This window comes from Acartia tonsa, chromosome 10 (assembly GCF_053477335.1).
Source record: "Acartia tonsa isolate MP-2025a chromosome 10, ASM5347733v1, whole genome shotgun sequence".
Taxonomy (NCBI): domain Eukaryota; kingdom Metazoa; phylum Arthropoda; class Copepoda; order Calanoida; family Acartiidae; genus Acartia; species Acartia tonsa.
In genome coordinates, this window is record NC_137269.1 from 26273115 (window position 1) to 26279432 (window position 6318).

General features: G+C 32.2%; 1 protein-coding gene across 3 annotated transcripts in view; it reads left to right on the forward strand.

The window, feature by feature from the left end:
- Window positions 1-1830, forward strand: part of LOC145329730 (peptidyl-prolyl cis-trans isomerase FKBP8-like) — a 30870-nt gene extending 29040 nt beyond the window's left edge. For 2 of the 3 annotated variants that reach the window (XR_013883067.1, XR_013883066.1), the window contains exon 16: window positions 1397-1830. The gene's annotated coding sequence lies outside the window, so the exon portion shown is untranslated. Of the gene's footprint in view, window positions 1-1262 lie in introns of all 3 variants that reach the window. The other variant, XM_080174099.1, reaches the window with a different exon arrangement.
- Window positions 1831-6318: the final 4488 nt, after the last annotated feature.

Sequence of the window (6318 nt, forward strand, 5' to 3'; positions counted from 1 at the left end):
GAAAATTAAAAAAAAAAAAAAAAATTTTGGGGGGGGGATTAGTTGACCTCACTATTTTGATTTTAGTTTTAAAAAGAAAAAAAAATTAGGGGGGTTAGGGGTGTCCCACCTCTAAGAAAATAGTTATAAACCTTCCCGGGACCTATGAGAAGCTACCCTGTAAAGGAGAACCCGATCGGTTCAGCGGTTAGCGAGATCCTTCGCTACAAACAGACAGACAGACATCGTTCTGCTTAATATAGATAACATGAATTATTTCTTTGTTTTTCAAGAATGTTTGTTTTGCTGGTAAATTGCCAGTTTAGGTCTCATGCATGGTAATTATAAGACATAAACATTAGTTTTTAAATACCCTGTCTCAAATAGGTTCAAGACATGCAAAAATAGACATAATATACATGGTGGGGGCGGGCGGGGGCAAGGAGAGATAGGACAATGGGCTATTTATTACACTAGACCCCAAAGTACTAGTATTATAACGTATTCTTATTTTCAACTTTGGGGACCAATTTAAAGATTTTTTATTGATAAGAACCCAATTAGTCAAGTGATTACAGATAATTTTTAGTTTTAAATTGATAGAAGGACAAACAAACATTCTATCTTTTTAGACTGGAATTATCAATCTTCTTATTCTAATTGTTACACAATTGAATCTTGTTTGGAAGATAAAGAATTATCAATTTCTGAAAAGAGACGGGTAGGTTGCGGGTAAAATCCGTAAAGGTTATGTGTTTTAAGTAAAAAACAGTAGTAGAACGTTAAAAATTTATGTTAACTTTTTTAAAAAACATTTTGTCTATAGTTCTTTTCAATAAGAAATACACATATTTAGTGAATATTATCGTTCTACTACTATTTTTAAGCCTTAAAACACACCTTTACGGATTCTACCAGAAACTTGCCCCTCTCTTATTCAAAAAAGTTGACAAAAAAACAATTAATGCAAGGAAACATAATAAAGATGAAATCAAAATTACTAAGTTTTTTATCCCTGATCTATAAAATTGTTTTCAAGCTATTATCATTGACATCTTAAGTGCTCAAATAGAAGCAAATTATTATTTGCAAAACAAACAAAGTTGAAAATGTTCATTTTTACATTAACGTTTTAAGGAAAAATGGAAGAAGTCCCCCCCCACCCCACCCCCTTTTCAAAGAGCTTTAACCGCAAGTAAAAATTTAAAATAGATTATCTAATATGTTACATGGTGTTTTTTCTTCTAACAACCAAAAAATATTTTTAACAATTATTTTTAAAGATGAAATAAACAAAGTGCTGAGAATAAATCAATAAATGGGAATAATAGATTTGTAGAAATTTATCTTACACCTTTTTCTGAACTAATTTTGTTAATATATTAATTTAAACTAAAAGTAAAACACAAATGCATAGTGTTAGTATTAATGTAACCAAAACATAATTATTTCTACCATAATTATATATTATGAAATGTTTATGTGCAAAGTAATTTTGTAATTCTTTTTTTTTTAATTTCGTTCAAATTTCAACCAAACTATTTTTTATTGCGTTTTTTGAATTTGCACTTTAAAAGCACCTTCTCCAAAACAAATGAGCATTTCAAATAAATAAAAGTTTTTTATTATTCTTTTTTTGAAAACTTTAAATGTGATACTTTTGTTCACTAATTTAATTGTTTTTATTAACTGACTGTCTATTGTTAATACATTGTATATGTTGCTACACTGTAAAAAGTCTTTGTATGTACTTAAAGATGCAAGAATAATTGGAGATTTTTTGCAGTGTACCATTTTGTTATCACTTTGTGATTATTTGTTATAATTGATATTTTCTGTTTCAGATAAAAATGATATATTATCTATGATTTAGAGTATTGGGATGGTTTTAGGCTATTTTTCTTCCCTTCTATACCCCTTTGGAAAAAAAGAGCCCTTAGATGCTAGGGGCGAAGCCGCTAGTCTATAATATACAGTCGTGAGGCTTTTTTTTTGTCTGAAGTAAGCAACTTTCAGGGAAGCTTAATAAATTTTTATGGTGGTTTTAGGCTATTTTCCCACCTCCCCCCTCCCCCTTAGAGGCTAGGGCAACTAGTTTATTTAATAGGAAACAATAGATAAAATTTAAAGGATATATGACAATAGTAGATAAACTAAACTTTCTTCAATTTTGTAAACTGCCAAAGATAGAAGAAAATGGTTTTAAGAGGGTGGCGTCATACCAAAGTCGTTAAAATGTTACCTAACTGCTTTGTTCGACACAAAACATTAAAAAGTAAGTAGGGGGTATGTCTTAGCCCTCAAGACAGGCGCAACTCATTACCATGCACAGTTTGGACCTTCTGACAAAGATCGTGCAGTTAAAGCACTGGTTTTACTGCTATGTAATGTACCTTAGGTATGCGGTGAAAAGACCAAGTTTCTAGCGCGCCTCTGAGTTGATAAGTTGACTGTTCAGTCCAGATGCAACTCACCAATTATTATTATTAATAGCAAGTAAAAGAGGGGTCAACAGTAACACCCACCTCAAAGTTATAAAGATACTCTTAAATACAAGGGGGGGGGGGGGAAGTTTGTACAGTTATAGGAAATGAAAATTCAGTACCAAATTTTGCCCTGGCCGTTTGGGCTTGTTTTTATAGTTATCAACCTAATTCTTTTTGTAAGCTCTCTTACATGATTAGATCTACCTGTAAAATTTTGTAAATTGAATTTTGGGACTTTCCCTCTTGGGGCTAGTGGGGCAAAAGACCCCCCAAAACACTAAAATTTTAAGTTATGAGCTTATTTTTAAAGATATCGAGCTGATTTTTTAAATGGAACCTTTTATTACATAGATGAGTTGATTAGCCACCCCATATTTCATTTTTGCACTTTACTTCTAGGGGCTTTTGGAGTAAAACAACCCCCCCAAATACAAAATTTATAAGTTTTGAGCTAAGTTGACTGTTCAGTCCAGATGCAACTCACCAATTATTATTATTAATAGCAAGTAAAAGAGGGGTCAACAGTAACACCCACCTCAAAGTTATAAAGATACTCTTAAATACAAGGGGGGGGGAAGTTTGTACAGTTATAGGAAATGAAAATTCAGTACCAAATTTTGCCCTGGCCGTTTGGGCTTGTTTTTATAGTTATCAACCTAATTCTTTTTGTAAGCTCTCTTACATGATTAGATCTACCTGTAAAATTTTGTAAATTGAATTTTGGGACTTTCCCTCTTGGGGCTAGTGGGGCAAAAGACCCCCCAAAACACTAAAATTTTAAGTTATGAGCTTATTTTTAAAGATATCGAGCTGATTTTTTAAATGGAACCTTTTATTACATAGATGAGTTGATTAGCCACCCCATATTTCATTTTTGCACTTTACTTCTAGGGGCTTTTGGAGTAAAACAACCCCCCCAAATACAAAATTTATAAGTTTTGAGCTTACATGCCCCTAGAGGTAAGGTGCAAAAATGAAATATGGGATGGCTAATTAACTCATTTATGCAATAATAGCTTCCATTTAAAAAATCAGCTCGATATCTTTTAAAATAAGCTCATAACTTAAAATTTTAGTGTTTGGGGGGGTCTTTTAGACCACTAGCCCCTAGAAGGAAAGTCCCAAAATTCAATTTTCAAAGTTTTACAGGTAGATCCAATCATATAAAAGTGTTTACAAAAAGAATTAGGTTGATAACTATAAAAACAAGCCCAAACGGCCAGGCCAAAGTTTGAGACTGAATTTTCATTTCCTATAACTGTACAAACTTCCCCCCCCCCCCCTTAGTATTTTAACTGAATTATATGTCCTTTCAGTAACAATATTTAATTTAATATTTTAAAATTCAAATAGGTAGTAATGTTATTTAGTAGCTTTCCCTTCCTAAATATCATTCTGTCAATTTGCTTTTCTCAGATTCTATTAAAGATAGACGGCTGAATTTTTTCTTGAAGATACCTCTGACTAAAAATAGCATAGTATGAAACTCACAGTCCTACATAAGTCCGAGCTTCCATCCATAAAACTGTACAGAAATAAATATAAAGTATACGTGGATATTAGTACATGGGGGAAATTGTCAACTTAACTTGCTAACATAGAACTCATTTATTGGTCAGTTTGTTCGGTCAGTAGTATTTTAGCCACCTGCTTGTCTCACTTTATTAAGGAACAAGTAATTCTGGTATAACATCCTAGTAATAAATATATCTATTCTCCGGGTGTTGCCGTTAAAAATCTGTTAAAAAATACATTTTTTAGCTGTTGTGCCATGCCCTTAATTGTTCGTTTCACGTTTTACAAATTATTGCCAAAAAAATGCCCTAAAATAAATAAAATCCTGATGGTTGTTGTCAGCCGAAAAATGCGCATGAAAGCCAGGGCAGAGAAAGGCATTCTAAAATATGAAAACTTGTATTAAATGAAACCATTGAAACATGGATGACAACATCCATAAAAGCGAAGCGCTGAAAGGGAAGGACACACGGACATTAACACTTGTGTAGTGTCAGAACTGAATACCTAATCGGAATATAGATGAATAAGAGTCTAAACAAAATTGTGAGTAAATTTGTTGAAAAACTTCTTGATGCAGGATGATGTTTGTGACATACCTACATTTTTAGGACTTGATTATAGAGTTGCTTTTCTTATAATATTGTACTTTGTTGTCCCAGGAATCAGTATACCAAAAATCAGAAGTATCGGATAATTAGATAACATAAAAATTTGTTGTTAAAAAGTAAAAAATAAACACGTATAAAATGGACGTACGGACATTCTGGTAATGATTACAAAGTTGCTGCGCTTTCTAAATCGTATCTAACTTCTACAGGAATCACCATGCAAAGTTTGAAATCGATAGGACAGTTCTAACATGCCTGAATTAACAAAAAAGAGCTATCCGTTTTGGACGGACCTCCCCTAATTATAGAAAAGCTTCGCTTTTAAATATGTCTTTTTTTTAATTTATCTATGTGAGAATGTTATGTTATGTACTCTTATTTTTGAAGGGACGGGAGTGGTGGGTGGGGTAGGAGGAGGGTGTTATTTTTTACAATGTTTTACTACTTATTTTTCATAAAATATATGAATAGAAAATAGCAGAAAGAACCACGGCCAAACATTGACAAATATGGTAAAATCTCCCCCCTCCCCCTTTTAATATTTCCTGGACTTGTTTTAAAATCTACTATTTCTATTTTAAAAATGTTTGTTTGGTTCTATCTATCTATTTCAAGATAACAAACTATATTATACCTACTATGTCCATTTATTGTTGCAAATTTTAAAAATAGCAAAGAATAATAGGTACATTTTTTTATGAATTGTCATTTGATAAGGTAAAAATATGTTATTATAGTTTATTTAAAGATTTCTCCCTTTGGTAGCAAAGCTATTCTATAATTCCAATTATCCGTCTATTGTTTGCTTTTTTGAGAGGAAACGTGATTTTCTCGCCTTCTCTTTTTCATTGGGTCTCTTAGTTCTGCCCTGTTGTAAATCAATCTTTTAAAGGGAAACATTTTACATACCTGTTATAAAAGATAGACTGCTGAAATTTTGTGTGGAGATTCATATGATAACTAAGTATATACAATGCAACTCATTATACCCATATATATATTTGTAACTTTTTCCTTTATTAGCTTAGCTTAGCGCTACTTATTGCCATATTTTTTTTGCTTGAATGTGTAAATGGTAAGTAGCAAGGTATATGTTGTTATATAAGCGTACTGGCTAAAATACGAATATGAAGCCACCACGCAATATATTATCAATGTGGTTACAGGAGAATTTAATGAGATGTACTACATGTAGATGTACTGCAGGAAAAATCTTAATGTTTTTGTCCATGTATCTTTTTGTGTGTGTTAACAATGGAAACAGGATATATTGACAGGGGAAAATTTGTTTTAGATTTAGCTTGCTAATATGGACCTCATTTATTGGTCATTTCGTTAAGGTTTTTTTTTAATGCAACCATCTCTTAATCAATGAGTAAATGGTACTTAGAATTCGTAGTTCGATCTGAAATTTTTGCATTAACACCCCCCCCCCCTTAAGTAGAAGGGGATGGGGTAAAGAGGGTGGATTGGGGGTATCGTTATTTTAGCCAGCTGCTAAAATATATGTATGTAAAGTATATGAAAATCTGGTGCAATATCCAACGTATAAATTTTTTTTGGTATGTTGCGTTAAACTAGGCTGGTAAAGTAAGTAGGTACAACTTTTATGACAGGTTAGGTTAGGTCATATTTGGTGCCTTGTAGCCCTGCAGGCCCAGGGTTAATCATTGGAAGAAGAAAAAAGAAATTAAAAAATCGACAAAAGTTACATTAATATCGACTTT